This window comes from Ursus arctos, unplaced genomic scaffold, assembly GCF_023065955.2.
Source record: "Ursus arctos isolate Adak ecotype North America unplaced genomic scaffold, UrsArc2.0 scaffold_6, whole genome shotgun sequence".
Lineage (NCBI taxonomy): Eukaryota > Metazoa > Chordata > Mammalia > Carnivora > Ursidae > Ursus > Ursus arctos.
The window spans coordinates 38908411-38928730 of NW_026623078.1; the positions used below are offsets into that span (position 1 = coordinate 38908411).

The 20320-nt window shown below is 36.5% G+C and overlaps 1 protein-coding gene across 1 annotated transcript in view; it reads left to right on the top strand.

Moving 5' to 3' along the window:
• RALYL (RALY RNA binding protein like) overlaps nt 1-20320 on the top strand; it is a 331636-nt gene that overhangs the window by 99506 nt on the left and 211810 nt on the right. The window lies entirely within an intron of this gene.

Below are 20320 nucleotides of genomic sequence, written 5' to 3' on the forward strand. Positions count from 1 at the left end.
ACCCATATTCAATTTTAAAAGGCATTCCTTGCTCTGTAAGGGAAGTTTGGTGGTGAGGATAGGTGTTTTTGTGAAAGTAATAAACCCTTAAGTTTATTATTAGTTTTTATCTTGGTGAAGAATTTAATAAACTCTTTATGTAAATTGTTACTACGCATTATTTCAGTCTGTGGACCATGTCCTCACACTTCAAGCATAGTCAGCCCTTGTAGTTCTTAATATCCTAAATTAGTATTCTGAAAAAGATTTCACTCCTTAGGTCTCCCTACTGCCCAGGGATAAGTCACCAATAGTAAGCAGAATTCGATTCTATGCTCTTAATATTGAGATCATTGTTGACCTTGATAGTTCTTTTAGAAAAGTATGGGAAGAGAATTATCAGCTTGAGTGCATTACGGAGAGAGTGTGAGGTGAGAACCTGGAATCAAAAGATTGCAAACAGCTCTTGGAAGGTTTTTGTCATTCACTTAAGCTACCGAACACATGAGCGCAGAAAAGAAGTTAATGTTGAACATTCCGCTGGAGAGCTGCATGTGGGAATTCCAGCATGTGGTACAGGACAGCTGCGTCCGTGTGCCTACATGATGCTAATTTTGCCTTGTTTTACCCCCTGAATGATTGGTCAGTACAATTCTGAAGTCTAAAGAACATAGAAAGTTAACTCCCATTCTCGACTGCTGTTGTATTATTAGCTTCTGGCCACACGATGGAGTCCTTTCTTCACATTTCCTCATTCTGATTTTTCTTTCAAAAAATCATCCAAGTAAATATTCAATGTATTAAAGACATTTAAACTCCTAGAATAGTCCTCTGAAAAATTTAGGTTCTGTTTGTCAGGGAAAATGAAATTCAGTGAGTATTCATAACCAGCCACAGATTATTTCAGATGAAATTTGAGATTGCTGAAAAATAAGAATTCAGGAATAATGATTTTAGTAATTCCTTTAAAAGACCCTGAAAAAAAGCATAAAGATATAACTTCTTGAGAACATAACACTGTTTAATAATGACTGATTTAATACAAACTTTGAAAGTCTGAATCAAGTTTTGAATGTATTTAAAATAGGAGATAACTATTATCAAGTTATTATACGTATGTTTCTGTCAAGTTTTAATATATAGTACCAGAGTTATCAGCCTTTGACCTTAGATCAATGATTTTTTAGAATAAAATAATATTGGGGTGCTGGGTGGCTCAGTCCTTTAAGTGTCTGCCTTCGGCTCAGGTCATGATCCCAGGGTCCTGAGATCAAGTCCCAAATTGGGCTTCCTGCTGGGGGTGGGGGGGTAGTCTCTTTCTCCCTCTGCCTGCCCTCCCCCTGCTTGTGCTCTCTCTGTCAAATAAATAAATAAAATCTTTAAAAAATAAGATAAAATAATATAGTTGCTGCTATTGCAGAACACCTTACAGTTTTCTATGGTTTCACAGGCTTTATTTCATGTGATGCTGAAGGACCATTCAAATCCCTATTCCAGGGAAAATTTAAACACCTGACAGATTCTGGAAAAAGTGGAAATTGGCACCATTACCTCCTTTCACCTTATGTATTTACCCATTGTATGCCCTTGTTCTTTAACAATGTATCTTCAATTTGATATCCTAAGTATGTTACAATGTTTTTAAATTATTGCAGCAATAGAAGGATGATTCCTATCACTTCTCTACCGGATTGGATGACGTAAAAAAGGGCTCTGAAATCTTAAAATTTAGCATTCCTCTCTTCAGTTCAAAGATCCCTTTTTTTTTTTTTTCTCATTAGGTGGTACAATTCTTTTGGAATAATCCCTCTCCTAGACCGTCATGCTTTTCCAGTTCTCTGTTCAGAATTCAGGTGTCTGATATTCCTCTCATAAGTGACCTCTGTACTAAGGCATTGATTCCGGGAAGACTCCGTGGTAATGCATTCTTTCATTCTTAACCTGTCACCTAGTTCCGTCCCCTTCCCCCCCCCCCCCCAAGGAAAAAAACAAAAACAAAAGCCTTGTTGAATTCATCGACTGGCCAGATTGACAACTTAGTGGACAATTTTTAATTTTTCCTCACAGAGTCTCTCATTGATACACATAACATTTCTTTCTTCCTGAAATATTGTGTTCTCCTAGGTTTCCTGCTACACTTCAGGCCCCTCTTTCTCAGTTCCTTTTCCCTGTCTCCTTCACTTCTGACTTTGTATTCTGGTAAGTACAGTTTTATTTCCCTAGCAGAGACCTCTTCCATAAGCTCCAATATTACAGCTAAAATTGAATCATGGTGCAGTCATCCATCCTCTCATTTGTTCAAGTCAGAAACCTGACTCCCCTTTCTCTTGAACACCCACACCCTCTCCAGTCCATTAACATACCTTGCCAATCCTGTTTCAAATGAAACAACTTCTTTCTCTCTCCATTCCCAGTAGCTAATCCATTCTGCTGTTTCCCAGTTCAGACTGTGCTATTAGCCTTCTAACTGGTACCATGTCTTTCTTTCTTCCCCATCTTTCAGTCTGTTCTCTAGAACCTCAAAGTAATCTTACAAAAATATAAATAAACATGATGTCACCTAGTGTGTAAAACCCTTCAATGACTGTTGGATACAAAATAAAACTTTAACTGCTAACCTACTAAGTATGGTTTAATTGGTACTTAACCTCCCCTTTACCTCAAGTCTCTGTTTCCTGGTCTCATTTTATAGCCACCAGCCTTTATGCGTCTGCTCAGCTCGGAGTGTTTGCTTCCAGCACAGCATGTACTAGGATGCATTCTCCATGGCTCTCGCTCATCTTTCAAGTTTCAAATCAAGTAATACCTCCTTAGAACAGCCTTCCTGAGAACACACTGTGATCTCCCCAGACATAATTATTTTATAGTACGTCCTAATTTGTTGGCATTTGTTTGTCTTCATCCCTAGTCATAATATAAATGCTTTTGAAGGTAGGCGAATGGCGTTTGCTCACTACAACATTTAAATCCTACATAATAGGTAATTATTAATATTCACTAAAAAAGTGGGTAGGTATCCTTTTTTTATATCAGCCCACATGGCAGTTAGATTCTGAAAAAAAATCACCATGGAAAGTGACAGGCGAGGTTATGAAATTTTATTGACAGATGTGTTGGGATGGACAGCTGCGGGGGGGTTCATTTGGTTAAGGTGCAAAGAAAACCCCAGGTGAGAAGACGAGGAGAGAGAGACGCCTACGGGAAAAGACATAGCATTTTGCTTGAGAATACACCATCTCAGATTGAAAGATAGATGAAGGACATTTGGCAAAAAACAGAGAGAAAAACAAAAATATTAATGGTGAAAGATCCCATTTCAGTGGAGTGGCCAGTAAGAGAAATATGGAAGATAATTTTCTGAGATCATGTAACTGGCATATATATAAAATATAATTGCAATTATAGACATCTCTATTACCCAATTCCTGATTGAGTCCACGAAAAGCAGAGTATTTGATTATGTTTCGGACTTTGGCTCAGAATTATAATATATTGGAGATGACCACAGAAAAAATCTAGACTGTTATTAAAATAAAATCCTCTAAATCCCTTCCCCGGTTTTTCTCTGTAGCTCATATCACCTTCTAATACTATGTAACATGTATTTTACTATTGTCTGCCATGCTTTATTAGTGAGTATGCTCTTTGGAGGCAGGGATTTCCATCTATTTTGTTCACCCCTGTTAGATAGTAGATTCTCAATAAATGTTTGAGTGGATAGAAATAAAAATGAACTACGGTATTTTACCTACATATTGGAAAATATTAAAGAGAACATAATTATGAGAGTGTGGGAAAAATATTTCAAAAATGTGCATATGCTTAGGCTGGAAACTATTTCTGGGCATCCATTCTCAGAAAATAAGCAAGCATACAAGGATGTTCATTGCAACATTTTTATGATATAAAAAATGAGACCTAACAAACCTCAATAATAGCAGAGTTCTTTTTTTTCTAATTTAAGAAAAAGATCTTTTTAATGAAAGAATTCACATAAAATAGTAGGCTCTCCTTGTTATTTAATAGTATCTAACTTACAAGTTACATTAAATTCTATTTTGTTAACTTACTCCATCATCATAAATATGACCTTGGAACTAATGTACAATATAACATTGCTGTTTGAAGGACTAATAGTCACTGACCTGTTTGGACCTTTGACATCTGAGTACTGGTCAGTCATAAAAGATTGCCATGCTTCATTTTTTTTGAATACTTTCAAATTGTCTGCTAAAGTTACTGAGTTAAAATTTATTCCATGCCAAGTCAAGGGACTGCTCAAGGGGAACATTGAACATTTTTGGGTTTACAAAATACCTTTCATAGATGGTGTGATAGGGAAAGTGACTCCATAAGATGTCTACATCCTAGTTTCCAGAACCTGTGAATCAGTTACTGGGAATCATGGCAAAGGGTTTTTGCAAATGTAATTTAAGTTCGTTATTACCCTGGAATAGCCTCGTGGGTGCTCTTTAATTACCCGAGCTGTTAAAAGTGGGGAACTCTGGGTGGATGGAGGAAGCCCAGATCCAACAGAAGGGGAGGTCAGAGAGGCCTGAAGTGGGAGAAGGGCTCCAGGCCCTATTGGTGGTTTGAATACAAAGAATGCAAATGAGGAAGGCAGGAGGTTTTAAGAAGCTGAGAGAGGCTCCCAACTGACAGCAGTTCCCAAGGAATGGGACCTCAGCCCTGCAACTACAAGCAGCTGGATTCCAGGAACGATCTGGGTGAGCCTGGAAGCAGATTTGCTCCCTGAGCCGAGGCCGGCTGACACCCTGATTTCAGCCTTGTGAAACCTGGAGCGGAGGAGCCAGCCTGGCTCACCTGGACTTCTGACCTACAGAAGTGGGAGATACTAAATCTGCATTGTTTTAAACCACTAAATGTTTGGCAATTTGTTTTTGCATCAGTAGAAAACAAGTACATACAGAGATTAAATTTTTTTCTCATATATAGTAAACAAAAAAAAAAAAAAAGAAAAGAAAAGAAAGAAAGAAAAGATACTGCCGCAGATGATGTAGGAGGGTGGATTTATGATTGCCCCTTATACAATTAGACTCATGGACTCAGTGTTGTCAAATAGCAATGTGGCACTGGCCCACGAAGCATACTTGGTACAAGGCATTTAAGACTAGTTCCCATTAACTTCTTAGTCTCAGTTAAAATTCAGGAACAGATGATGTTTTCAGAAAGATTATCTTCCAAGGAGTGACTACTTGTTCTTGGTTTGTTCCTCATAGTTGCAAAATGACTGCATAGCACCAGACACAGCATCCTCATTCAGCAGCATGTAAAGGAAGACAAAGGCAAGTAGCACCTCTCGAGGACAGATGTAGATCCAACTTGACAAAATAAACAGATTAGAAGTGTTTCCTCAGTCTAGCCCCACAGCATTTAAAAAACACTATGTCAAAGAAGAATAATTGATGGTTTGATCACCCTATTTACAACAATCGAAGCTAAAATCCAGCAAAATGGTGGGGGGGGGCACGTAAAGAATATCTGGCACATACAAATACAGAAGTATCTGGCGCAAAGAGAAATTACTAGCAGATTTCTTAAACAAATTCCAGAACATTCATGAGGGCAACCTAAGCAAACAATAAAATTGTCATTAGGATGTAAAAATGTTTTGTTTATATTTCAGAAAACTAAGCTCATAGAACAGAACAGTATGTATAGCGTGTATAACAATAAACCGGAAAGTGCTAAATGACAGTGAGATTTTCTGTACTCCCAGTGCCTAGTTCAGTGGCTGCTGCATCATAGATACTGCATGCATTTGTGAAGGAGAGCAGAACTCCAAATATTATCAGAAACAACTAAATATTTTAATAAATCCATCTGCATTTGAAAAGAATTAAATTCTATAATGCAGGAAGAAAAACTTGCACATGAGATTAGACTTTTTAAAAAAATCAAGGAGTTTTAGATAGAATTAGAAGACTGAAACATAAATGTGGGTTCTTTTGGTTTTTTGTTTTAATTTAAATTTTAGGTAGTGAACATACAGTGCAATATTGGTTTCTGGAGTAGAATTCAGTGATTCACCACGTACATACAACACCTAGTGCTCATCACAAGTGCCCTCTTTAATACCTACCCATCACCCATCTAGCCCATCCCCCACCCACCTCCCTCCATCAACAGTGAGTTTGTTCTCTATCATAATGAGTCTCTTATGGCTGGTTTCCCTCTCTCCTTTTTTTCTTTTCTGCCTTCCCATATGTTCATCTTCTTTCTTTCTTAAATTCCACATATGAGTGAGATCATATGGCATTTGTCTTTGACTGACTTATTTCACTTAGTATAACACACTCTAGTTCCATCCATGTCGTTGCAAATGGCAAGATTTCGTTCTTTTGTGTGTGTGTGTGTGTGTGTGTGTGTGTATGTGTGTGTGTATACACACACAACCACATCTTCTTTATCCATTCATCAGTCAGTGGACATTTGGGCTCTCTCCACAGTTTGGCTGTTGTTGACGATGCTGTTATGAACATCAGGGTGCATGTATCCCTTTGAATCTGTATTTTTTTGTCTTTTGGGTAAATATCTAGTAGTGTAGTTGCTGGATTGTAGGTAGGGTAGTTGTATTTTTAACATTTTTTAAAAGATGTTATTTATTTATTTATTTATTTATTTATTTATTTATTTGAGAGAGAGCACAAGCAAAGGGAGCTGCAGGCAGAGAGAAGCAAGCTCCCTGCTGAGCAAGGAGCCCAATGCAGGACTCAATCCCAGGACCCTGGGACCATGACCTGAACTGAAGAAAGACACTTAACTGACTGAGCCACCCAGGCAACCCTATTTTTAACATTTTGAGGACTGTTCTCTAGAGTGGCTGCACCAGTTCACATTCCCATCAACAGAGCAAGAGGATTCCAATTTCTCTGCATCCTCACCAACTCCTGTTGTTCCTCATGTTGTTAATTTTAGCCATCCTGACTGGTGTGAGGTGGTATGTCATTGTAGTTTAGATTTGTATTTCCCTGATGAAGAGTGACGTTGAGCATCTTTTCATGTGTCTGTTAGCCATCTGGATGTCTTTGGAAAAATGTCTATTCATGTGTTCTGCCCGTTTTTCAACTGGGTTGTTTGTTTTTAGGGTGTTGAGTTTGATAAGTTCTATAGAGACTTTAACCCTTTATCAGATATGTCATTTGCAGATATCTTCTCCCATTCCATAGGATGCCTTTTAGTTTTGCTGATTTCCTTTGCTCTGCAGAAGCATTCTATCTTGATGAAGTCCCAGTAGTTCATTTTTGCTTTGGTTCCCTTGCTTCAGGAGACATGTCTAGTAAGAAGTTTCTACAGCCAAGGTCAAAGAGTTTGCTGCCTGCGTTCTCTAGGATTTTGATGGTTTCCTGTCTCACATTTAGGTCTTTCATCCATTTTGAATTTGTGTTAGGTGTAAGAAAGTGGTCCAGTTTCATTCTTCTGCGTATTGCTGTCTTGTTTCCCAACACCGTTTGTTGAAGAGACTGTCTTTTTTCCATTGGATATTCTTTCCTGCTTTGTCAAAGATCAGTTGACCATATAGTTGTGGGTCCATTTCTGGGTTCTCTGTTCTGTTCCATTGATCTATATGTCTGTTTTTATGCCAGTACCGTACTGCCTTGATGACTACAGCTTTGCAATATAACTTGAAATCTGGAATCGTGATGCCTCCAGTTTTGTTTTTCTTTTTCAATTTTAATATATGTGCTGCCAAAGTGAGCACTGTTTTTCTTTTTCAGAATTGCTCTGACTTTTCAGGGTCTTTTGTGGTTCCATACCAATTTTAGAATTGTTTGTTCTAGCTCTGTGAAAAATGCTGGTGGTATTTTGATGGGGATTGCATTAAACGTGTATATTGCTTTGGGTAGTATAGACATTTTAACAATATTTGTTCTTCTGATCCGTGAGCATGGAATGCTTTTCCATTTCTTTGTGTCCTCTTCAATTTCTTTCATAAGTGTTCTATAGTTTTCAGAGTATAGATCTTTTACTTCTTTAGTTAGATTTATTCCTAGGTATTACTGTTTTTGGTGCAATTGCAAATGGGGGATAGATTCCTTGATTTCTTTTTTCTGCTGCTTCATTATTGGTGTATAGAAATGCACCAGATTTCTGCACATTGATTTTATATCCTGCAACTTTGATGAATTCATGTATGAGTTCTAGCAATTTTTTGGTGGAATCTTTCAAGTTTTCTACATAACATATCATGTTGTCTGCAAATAGTGAACGTTTAACTTCTTCCTTGCCAGTTTGGCTGCCTTTTATTTCTTTTTGTTGTCTGATTGCTGATGTAAAACTTATACTATGTTAAATAGTAATGGTCAGAGAAGACATCCTTGTCTTGTTCCTGACTATAGGGGAAAGACTCTCAGTATTTCCCCCATTGAAGATGATATTAGCTGTGGGTCTTTCATGCATGGCCTCTATGATGTTGAGGTACTCAGGTGGTGAAGAGGGGCCAAATCCCAGGAGTCAACAAATGTTGGCAGGGATGTGAAGAAAGGGGAACCCTTCTACACTGTTGCTGGGAACACAAGGTGGTACAGCTACTCTGGAAAACAGTATGGAAGTTCCTCAAGATGTTAAAAATAGAGCTATCCTATGACCCAGCAATTACACTACTAGGTATCTATCCCAAAAATACAAATGTAGTGAAAAGAAGGGGCACATGCACCCCAATATTCATAGCAGCAATGTCCACAATAGCCAAACTGTGTAAGGAGCCAAGATGTCCTTCAACAGATGAATGGATAAAGATGTGGTTCATATATACAATGGAATATTACTCAGCCATCAAAAAAGGATGGATCCCTACCATTTGCATCAGCATGGATGGAACTGGAAGGGATTAGGCTAAGTGAAATAGGCCAAACAGAGAAAGACAATTATCATATGGTTTCACTCATATGTGGAACATAAGGAATAGCAGGGACGACCATAGGGAAAGGGAGGTAAAACTGAATGGGAAGAAATTAGAGAGGGAGAGGGAGATAAACCATGAGAGATTCTGGATTCCGGGAAACAAACTGAGGGTCACAGAAGGGAGTGGGGGGGTGTGATGAGGTACCCCGGTGATGGGTATTAAGGAGGGGATGTGTTGTAATGAGCACTGGGTGTTATATGCAACTAATGAGTGGTTGAACACTATATCAAAAACTAATAATGTACTGTATGTTGGCTAACTGAACATAAGAAGAAGAAGAATCCCAGGAGTAACAGGGTGGTCTAAGGATCCCCTGGGTCGCAGGAAGAATGGGTGGCACCAAGGCGTTGCATTTTTCCCAGACATAAGAGCCAGAAAGCCGGCTGAGAGCAGTGGGTCTTGGTGCCAGCTTTCTGCTGTAAACTGCAGACCTCTGTGGGATCATTGGGCTGCTTTCCAGGGACCGTCAGGCAAGCCTGGCAAGACTGCCCCCCAGAGAGGATCAGTGTGGGTCCACACCATGGGGCTCCCTGAAATTTGGAGTTTTGAAACTCAGTCATGTGCCTGAGATAAAAAGCCTCCAACTTGGGTAGGGTGAACGCAGGATGCAGACAGAAACGGGAAAACAAATAAGGTGATTGATTGCTTTTCTGTGAGGGCTCACTGAAGAGTAGGGGGTGAGAACTTCAGCTCGGAGGCTAGAGAGCAGGCGCCGAGAACCTTCAGATCAAAATCTGGCCTGGTGGCCTGTACACCAAGCCCCATCCCCCTACACCCTGAGAAGCATTTCCACTGAAACAAGTAAGCCTGAAAATCAGCACAGCAGACCCCTCCCCCAGAAGACCAGTGTAAACATCTAGCTCGCTCCAAGTTTATTGATCATAGAGTACTGCAAAGCTTTAGCTCTAAGGGAAAAAGAATTGAGCTGCCTTTTTACTTTTATCCTTTATTTCTTTTATTTTTATTACTTTTTCAGTTATTTTCTTATATTTTCCAACTCTCTTTTAAAATTTTTTATTATTATTTTTAATCTTTGTATGTATTTTTCATATATTTTAATTTTTTCTACTTTTATTTTATTTTATATTTTTATTTTGGGATCTATATTCTTTTAACAAACAGACCAAAACACAGCCAAGATCTAGTTATTTTTTTGGTTTCCTTGTTTTGTGTTTTTGTTTTTCTCAGCTTTTTGGTTTTATTCTTTTTCTTTGTTTTTTGCTTTCTTTTTGTTTTTTGTTTGTTTTTTAGTTGTTTGGGGTTTTTTTGTTTGTTCTTTTTTCTCTCTCTTCTTTTCTTTTCTGGACAAAATGACAAGATGGAGGAATTCAGTCCAAAAGAAAGAACATGAGGTAGAACTCATAGCCCCAGATTTAATCAATACAGACATAAGTAAGATATCTGAACTAGAATTTAAAACAACAATCATAAGGATACTAGCTGGGCTTGAAAACACATAAAAGACACTAGGAAATCCCTTACTACAGAGATAGAAGAACTAAAATCTAGTCAGGCTGAAATTAAAAATGCTATAACCAAGATGCAAACACAAATGGAGTGCATAAAAACAAGGATGGAGGGGCTCCTGGGTGACTCATTTGGTTAAGTGTCTGCCTTCAGCTCGGATCATTATCCCAGGGTCCTGGGATCAAGCCCCACATTGGGCTCCATGTCCAGCTGGCGGCCTGCTTCTCCTTCTCCCTCTTCCACTCCCCCTGCTTGTGCTCTCTCTCTCTGTCAAATAAATAAATAAAATCTTTAAAAAAAAGAAGATGGATGAAGTAGAGGAGCAAATCAGTGATATAGAAGATAAAACTGTGAAAGTAATGAAGATGAAAAAAAGAGGGAAAGGAAAGTAATGGACCACAAAGGTAGACTTAGAGAACTCAGTGACTTGGTTAAATGTAATAATATTTATGTTTAGGAGTGCCAGAAGGTGAAGAGAGAGATAAAAGGGCAGAAGTTTTATTTGAATAAATGTTTGTATTATCGATTAGCTCAAATGGCATTTGACTGCATACTGTTTTAGTTGCTGTAGTTTTATAATATATTTTGAAATAAGGAACTCAGTTTTTCTTTCTCAAGACTGTTCTGGCTATTTGGGGTCCTTTGTGGTTGTAAATGAATTTTAGACTCTTTCTATTTGTGTAAAAAATAGCATTGGAATTTTAATAGGTATCACATTGCATTTGTAAATTGCTTTGGGCAGTATGGACATTTTGACAATATTAACTCTTCCAATCCATTAGCATGGGATGCCTTTCCATTTATTTGTGTTGTCTTTAATTTCTTTCATCAGCGTTCTATAGTTTTCAGGGTATAAGTCTTTCACTATTTCACAAGTTTATTCTACGTATTTTATTCTTTTTGACACTTTATAAATGGGATTGCTTTCTTAATTTCGTTTTTAGATAGTTTCTTGTTAGGGTATAGACATGCAACTGGCAGGAAGACAGACAATGTAGACCAATGGTACAGAAGAGAGAATCTAGACATAAACCCATACATATATGGTCGATTTATCTTCAACAAGGATTCTAAGAACACACAATTCTAAAAATAGTCTCTTCAATGAATAGTGTTGGGACAACTAGATAATCCATATGCAAAAGAATGACTTTGGATCCTCGTCTTTATCTTACACCATACACAAAATGGAACTCAAAATGGATCAAAGACTTAAACATAAGACCTGGAACTGTAAAGCCCTTAGAGGAAAATATTAGGAGCTTCATGACATTAACCTTGGTAATGATTTCTTCACTGTGATACCAATAACACAGGCAAGAATAGCAAAAATAAACAAGTGGGACTACATCAAATTTAAAAGCTTCTGTATAACAAAGGGAATCATCAACAGAGTAAAAAGACAATCTAAAGATTGCAAATCATATATCTGATAAGGATTAATATGGAAAATATGTAAGGAATTCCTTCAAATCAATAACAACAACAACAACAGAACAGATAACCTGATCAAACATGGGCAAAGGACTTGAATAAGCAGTTCTCAATAGAAGACATACAAATGGCCAACAGATATATGAAAAAGTATTCAAAGGGTGCTTGGGTGACATAGTCAGTTGAGCTTCCAATTCTTCTCTTCAGCTCAGGTCATGATCTTAGGGTTCTGAGATCAAGCCCTGCCTCCACCTCCAGGCTCAGCATGGTCTGCTTGAGATTCTCTCTCCCTCTACCCCTCCTGCTCCTTCTTGCTCTCTCTCTCTCTCTAAAATAAATACATAAATCTTTAAAGAAAATGTACTTGATATGACTAATCAGGAAAATGGCAAACCAAAGCCACAGTGAGATATCACCTTACATCTGTTAGAATGGGTGTTATCATACAAACAGAAGGTAACAAGAATAGGTGAAAATGTGAAGAAATTGGAACCCTTATACATCATTGGTGGGAAAGTAAAATGGTGCAGCCACTATGGAAAACATATGGAGGTTCCTTAGAGAATTAAAAATAGAACTACCATCTGATCCAGTAATCCCACTCCTGGGTATTTATCCAAAAGAAGTTAAATCCAGATCTCAAAGAGATATTTGAATTCCCATGTTGATTGCAGCACTATTCATGATAGTCAAGATGTGGAAACAACTTAAATATCCATTGATGGATGAATCAATAAAGATATTTTGGCATATACGTGCAATGGAATATTACTCAGCCTTTAAAAAAAGGACATTCTGCCATATATGAGAACATGGATGAACCTGGAGGACATTATGCTAAGTGAAATAAATCATGGAAGGTCAAATACTGAAAAATTCTACTAAGATGAAGAATTTAAAATAATCAGAAACATTGAAGTACAGAGTAGAATGGCTATTGCCAGGGGTTGGGGGAAGGAGAAAATGGGATTTTCTATTCAATGGGATAAAGTTTCAGTTATACAGATGATTAAGCTTTAGAGATCTGTTGTTCTGTGTTATGCTTATAGTTAACCACACTGTATTGAACACTTAAAATTTGTTGAGGATAGATCTCATGTTGTGTGTTCTTACTACAATAAAAAATTATGGCATAAACAACCGACTGATGAACTAATCCCAAGTAAAATTCTAGAAGACATAAAAGGTTTTAGAACATTCTAGAGAAAACTGGTGATCATGAGAGGACAGCATGAAATCATAATCCCCACACCCCATTTCCTTTACTGATAGTGTCACTAAGTTGATAAATTAGATAAATGTCTTTATAACATCTCTGCATTTCAGCAAATTCCAACTGATTTTTTTTGATTTCTGAAAATCCAGTAGGATTCATATTCATATACATCTATAACATAATATGTATATTATATATAATAATATATAAACACACAATTTACTCTTTTCTTTATCTATCTGAGCTTTACATATATTATATTCTAATATAGTAGTGACCTTGACTTACTCTAGCTGAAAGCAATGTTAAATGCTATTATTTTGTAAAGTACTGCACAGAGACTATTTAGAAGATAGTTTTTTGGAAAGCCTTATGAATATCTCCAAACAAGCATTATTTTGAATAAGAATGAAGGAAAGCTTTTCCCAGAGGAATGTACAGTGTTTTTATCTCAGTGACATTGAATTTCCACTACACATACTCCTGTGGCCTTGAATAAGTAACTGACTCAATATGATCCTATTTTCAGAGCACAACTCTGTAATGTCTTCATGCCATGTGTATCACAATTCCATTCAAAATGGAATAGATTTCAATTTAAATATCTATCTCACAAATGTTTATGATAGTAACTGCAATTGGATGTACTTCTTCTGGCCATAAAATTGTGGAGAGTTTAGCCATAGATTTAGATAGCATAAATTAATTTCTTCACTACAACTGATAGAATTGGACTTTTTTCCTGAATATTAACAGTGGTTATTAGAATTCTAGAAACTCAGTCTTGAGTGATTCTCCATTTTAATGCACTTTTCTAGACATATGCTATAAACTGTATTTGTATTACTTCAAAATCTCCTGTTTCAGAAGTGAAGTTCATAGCTAGATAAATTGCAAGCTGATGACCCCTAGAGTTTGGATGTTAGGGGATGACTACTTATCACATCAGGTAAATAAAGTAGAAATTGCATCTTTCTTTCCTTTTTCTTTTTCCTTGCTCTTTATTTTTAGGCGCACAATTTGAAATACAAAAGATAGATGTTTCAATAAAAATCGCATTTAAAAATGTACTTGATGTTTGACTGAAATACAAGGCCTTGTATTTATTTATACAAATAAAACAAGGCCTTGATTAATTTCATTGATAATTTTTTTTTTGGTAAAAATGTTATTTGTTTTTGAGATAAGAGAGGATAGTAACACATCATGATATTTAAAGCAAGAAAATAGCAACAACAACAACAACGATGGCAAAGAACTTAAAAACAGGCAATGAGCCAATACAAACTAAAGATTAAATTTCAAATGATGTTTGGAAAATGAAAACCAAACAACTTATTTTTCAATAAATGCTAACTTTACTGGTCATATTATTCCAAATTAGGGCAGGTGAGTGTGTATGCATCTCAGCTGTTGTTACTATTAACATAGAGGCATCATGGCATTATAGAAAGAACTGTCAAAGACTGCAATCAGTCAAACCCAGAATTGGCTCTTGCCCCCATTTATAATTGTTTGGATTTGGGGCAAGTTACTTAACTATTTTAAGCCTTGTTTTCAAAATAGAATTCTAAGGAGGGTTGACTAATGATCACATGATATAGTGAATATAAATAACTTAGCACAGGTCCTACCAAGCAATATACCTCATTAATTAGGAGTCATCAACATAGTTGTAGTTGTAAAGGCAGCAGATGAGATGAAGATCCAGTCTTGGTGTCAACTTTTAATATTCAACTAGATTAGATTGGGGGTGCTTGGGTGGCTCAGTCAGTTAAGTGCCTTCAGCTCAGTTCATGATCTCTGGGTCCTGGGGTGGAGCCCCGAGTTCAGCGCCTCAATCACAGGGAAGTCTGCTTCTCCCTCTCCCTCCGCCCCTCCCCCCACTTGTGCATGTGTGCACTATCTCTCTAAAATAAAATAAAATAAAATAAAATAAAATAAAATAAAATACCTAGATTAGATTAGAATTTTTTTATTATTAGATCTTTTTTGTGCATGATTTCCAAACTAAAATCAGAGTACATATATAAATAATATAACATGCTGTAATCACACAGAATTTACATGCTGCCCCGAAACATAGCCTCTTCATTTATCCTTCTGTCTCCATGCTTTTGACCAACATCTTCTGTCTGCAACATTATCTCCCCCTGTCTTCATATCTGCTTTTCAAAGTCCTTAATGCATTACTGGAAACCCAGCTGAATCACTATATCTTCCACGAAGCCTTTTTAGATATCACAATTTAAATAAATCTGTCCCTCTCTGTCATTCCCCAGTATTTGTCATTTCTTAAGTATTTATAGCTACTTATGAAATGTTTGTCTGCCCCATTACACCGTGAGCTGCTGGAGCCAAAATACAACATGTGCTCAATTTTATATTCTCTATGGCTCATAACATAGCCTCATGTACTCAGTACATTTATTCACTCACCACAACATTTTCTAGCACTTTCCATGTGCAAGGCACTGAGAATACGACAATAAACAAGACATCCATAATAATAGGTAATAATAACAAATAAAAGTTTGCACTACAGATTTTACTTTTCTAGTTGTCGCATTTTCAGCTGCCTTTGCCATGAAGAACACAGGCGTGAACCTGAAAAAAAGGGGAACATCTATAAGTACTAATGAAAACAATTCTCATAAAGACCATGACTTACTCTGTAAGAAGCTCAGCACTCAGGTCAGAGTGTACTGACTTACTTAGTAAAAATGTAAAATTAAATTAAGGGATTAATAAATTAGTCATCAGGTTTCCACTGGCAACCATCAGTTCTTTCTAGGTCCCGGGACCATAAATTATACTCAGGAGTGAGTGGGAACCACTTGGAGCAGACTCAACGACAGCTTTATAAAATGTCAGTAGTTAGGGATGATAAGAGAATGAGTAGCAGTAAGAATGGCAAGATGGGCCTTTCAGTGGAAGAGCAACTAACTCCTTCCATGTCAATAGACTCCAAAGGGTTCATGTTGAATGGAAATAAACATCACCAAGGATGAGCATGCCTTGAACAAACAGTCCTTTGTAGCTATAACATTATTCATCATCAGCTAAGATGAATGCAGTCATCATGACAAACACCTATAGAAACGAGGACCACAGACAATGACAGTGAACCACGGACTTTACCCAGGAGCAGAGGATCATCACAGTGCTTCTGAGCTGAGAACACTCTCGAATGTGTTTGTAAGCCCTCTTTACCAAAATAAGACTTCTGTAACTACTTAGAAAGGATTTTTAATAGGTGGGTAAAACCTCACTGAATATGGTTTTCTAGATAATTGAAAGATATATTCTATATGTTGTGGAAATTCAGCCGTCAAGACCCAGGCTGGTTGAAACATCATAGAATTCAGTTGTGCATTCAGCAAGAACAGTGGGAATAGCAATAGTTAGGAAAAATTCCAAAATGCCTTCTGTCTAATTTGAGATTGTATTTTTTTGTTGAGTCTGGAATTGAGATTGTGGCATAAAATGAGAAGAGGATTACCATATGCCCGGTTCCTGGAAGTGCTTAGCAATACTTGGAAGATATTTGTTTTAGATCGATAATGGTCAAAGTAATATTCTAGTACATGCTACATACTATTTACTACATATTTAGTAGATAGTTGATTAGACATTGAATTCACCAACTAGGAATCGACTTGAGATAAAGTTTTTAGAGTCATTAGTATGTAAATTATAGGGGAAGTCATAGAATTAGATACAGACATCACCAGATAAAGTAGAACATGAAGACAGGGAATCTCCTAGGAATAAAGTTTAAACAATGTGAACACTTCATTAAAAAATTTGGAAGGAAAGGTCAAAGAGGTAGGAAGGAAACCATAGGGCAGTAGTTTACAGATTGAGTGGAGAACTCCAAGGTTTGGGGGAGGTCAACATGTTAAATTTGATAACCACTCCAATTTTCTTGAATTTGTTCTGATACCCAGATGGTGGGAAAATGGTATATACCACTATGTTCCTCTAGTTTGGTTCCACCACACTTATTGAGTTGAAGCTTTTAACCCTATAAATACATTTACAGTTTTACTTTTGACCCTAGAAAGTCCAGATCTCTGTATTAATCATGTAGTTAGGAAGAACCTGCTGTTTGCCAGATAATGATGGTATAAGGGTAGGTGAAATAGTCATGATCCCTGATTTCTGCCATTTTGAAGTTTACATCCTATTTACTGTGAGTGGTGTTTGTTGAACATTTATAAAGAGTTAAGTAATATGTTAAGTGCTTTATACATGTTTTCTCATTTACTTCTCCCAACAATTCTGAGGAAGTATGTTACGTTATTATCAATATTTACTGAAGACAAAATAAAACCCGAAAGAGTATTTAATTGATATGCTTTGCTGGGAGAAGATAAATCCAATTATATTATGCTTTCCATCCTTTCCAATTTTTTTTAGTGGTTGTCATTCCCTCTAAATACTACTTTTACAGAAGAGCTATTCTTTTCATGACAAAGTTTGCAGGTGTTTTGTTTTCTTGGATAATTTTATCAGGATATGCTATATGGGCACAGTGATCTCTTTTTAAGCATTTCTGGGTATAGTCTTTCAAGTGCGGTAGGATATACTCACTTCCCTTATTGCGGAAACTCCAGTTCTACTGACATTAAATTCATCTTTGTAGCAGTTACATATGCTGTTGAGAGATTTAAATAAAGTTAATAAAAACCTATAGGTCTTTTCATATAAAGTGAAATTATGTCAGCTTGTCCTTGGATATGAATAATTTGAGGGTCATTGGGTTTTTTTTTTTTTTTTTTTTTTTTTTTTTTAGATCTAAGAGGACAAAATGGCACTTGAAATATAGGAGGGACCTTATTCAACTTAAGGCTCTTAGCATGATACCTAAAATATAGGTGTTCAATAATTTTAGCTCCTGTTACTCTTAGTCTTCTCTTCTCGAGATAAAGAACTGGATAATAAACTTTCTCATTCTCAACAGTTAACTTAATGCCTCGTGACCCAATCTGTGGGCTTATGGCATCTTTGGCTTTCTCACTCGGAGCATAATTAAAACCAGTTTGGCTTTATGAACTTCTGCTTGTTCCTGACTTGAGATTCTCAGGTACCATTTTTTTTTTTTCAGTTCTTTCACCCCATCCCACTTTCCCCAGTTTATTTGACCTCTTTTTATAATGTAGAGTGTACTTTTCCAATAGAAGTCCATCTGAGAGCCTTGTAGTATTACACACCTTCTTACGAACTGCTTCTTTCTTACTGACTAGGATTATGTATTACTGATATTTAATTTTGCACACATCCACAAAGAAACATGTCCCTTTTTAACAATACTGTCTAAAGTGATTATTCTGACATTTGCTCGGAAATTTCTTCAAGGTACTCTCCTAAAATTTGAAATTATGACCCTTACCAGCAATTCCTTTCAAGACCATATAGATTCAAAGTGGAAATACACGTTTCCCCTGTAGTTTGTTAAATGTAAGCAAGTTGCTTTAGTACCAGAGAAGAAAAGACACACATTTTATTCGTAAAGTCAAAGTATCCAGAATAAACCCTAAAGGATCTCTCCTCTTGTGCCATCTTGGTTCTGTCAGTTGGGTGCTCTGTGGTAGCACAGCATCACCATGTGTTCCGTCCAGCTGGCCAGCCCGTCTGTAAAACGTTCCCACAAGAATGCCACGTCACTTCCTCCTGTCATTGTCACCGAAATGTTTCTCTCCTTTTTTTGCCCACTGAATCTTGGATCTTTTGCAAGTATTTATCTTGTTGACAAACAGGGCTATTCCACACTTACTTTTTAGATTGGTTTCTTTTGCACAAAGAAAATCCTTCACCCAGAGGGGCATGTATTTTTTGGAATGTGTGGAGCAGAAAAAATATATAGCAGTATTAAAGTGCATCTTCAAATCTATTTAAGGATAAGATAATATCTATGTTCCTTTCAGAAAAACATCCTCACAGCTTATTTCTCACCCTTTCACCCAGATGCAATGACTGTATATGCTGACTTTCTAGCAATTCTGCTATTGCTTGTCTCTGTCCACGTGAAGCTTGAGTTTAGTGTCATATCTAAAAATTAAAATAGGAATACAATCAAACTATACCCCCCAAAATATACATAGAGCTATGGATATGTCTGGTAAAATTGAATTACAAGATTAATGGTTTCTATACTTCAAGTTCCAGAATTCTGTGTGTCTATGATTCTCCCATGTGAAAGAGACAAAGTATTAATTGCTTCACTTGTTACTCTAGTTAGCACTGATTCACATTACAGAGGGTCCTAAATGTACTGATGTCTAAACATGCTGAAATGTTGTATACAACTTATTCTTTCACAGACTTACACACAATAAAAATGGGGAAATGGTTGAGGCTAAAGGAAAACTATATGGCTCAATATTGGTCACTAGTATATTTTATGGTTGCTTACCACATGTGTTTCTTGTATTAATTCATTATTTTAATTTGTGATGAGTTGGTAAATGAAGGGCAGGAATAGATGTATGATGTGTACCATGGTAACTGAAACTCTATTGAACAAAGATGTATTATGCCTTTCTTAAATTTTACTACTACTCAATATAACAGTGCTTCGAACATCGAGGAATGGATATCACAGAGAAAGCTAGAGCATCAGATTGCAGACATTTCATCTAAAACCCACAATCAGATAGGACTCTATCAATTCAGTTTTTATTTTCTCTGGAAAAGTTTTGCTCTTTTCAAACCAGTATTCCTAAGTATTTAAGGACATCGGGAGTTAGATTTGAAACTATCACCATTGTTATTGTTATTATTATTACTATTGTTATTATTAACTGTATGCAAGTGTCAGATGACTCTTTGCTGGAAGATATGCATTTCCTCCTGTTCTCACACCTAGCCTGCAAGGACATTATTATTCCTATTTCACAGGTAAGAAAAACTGATTAAATTTATTCATTCATTTAATATTTATTTATGCTCAAATATTTATTGAACATTTACTATGTGTTAGGCTTTATTCTAAAGCTTTGGCATATACCAATTAAAAAGATAGCTAAAATTCTTTTTCTCATGGGCTGACATCTTAGTCATAAATTTATTCAGTTATTATTAGACATATTAATTGAGTAAATTACATATTAGAAGTTCATTCATTTTTTCAGAAAAAGGAAAAAGATCAGTGTAAAGAAGATCTGTATTGCTGGAGCAATAGCAGGGGAATTCAGCACTATAAAGTTTATTCTTTCCTCATTTAATGTTTTTGGCTTGAATTGAACTTTATCTGGTATCGGGTTGCACTATCTGCATTCTTAGGTTCCATCCTG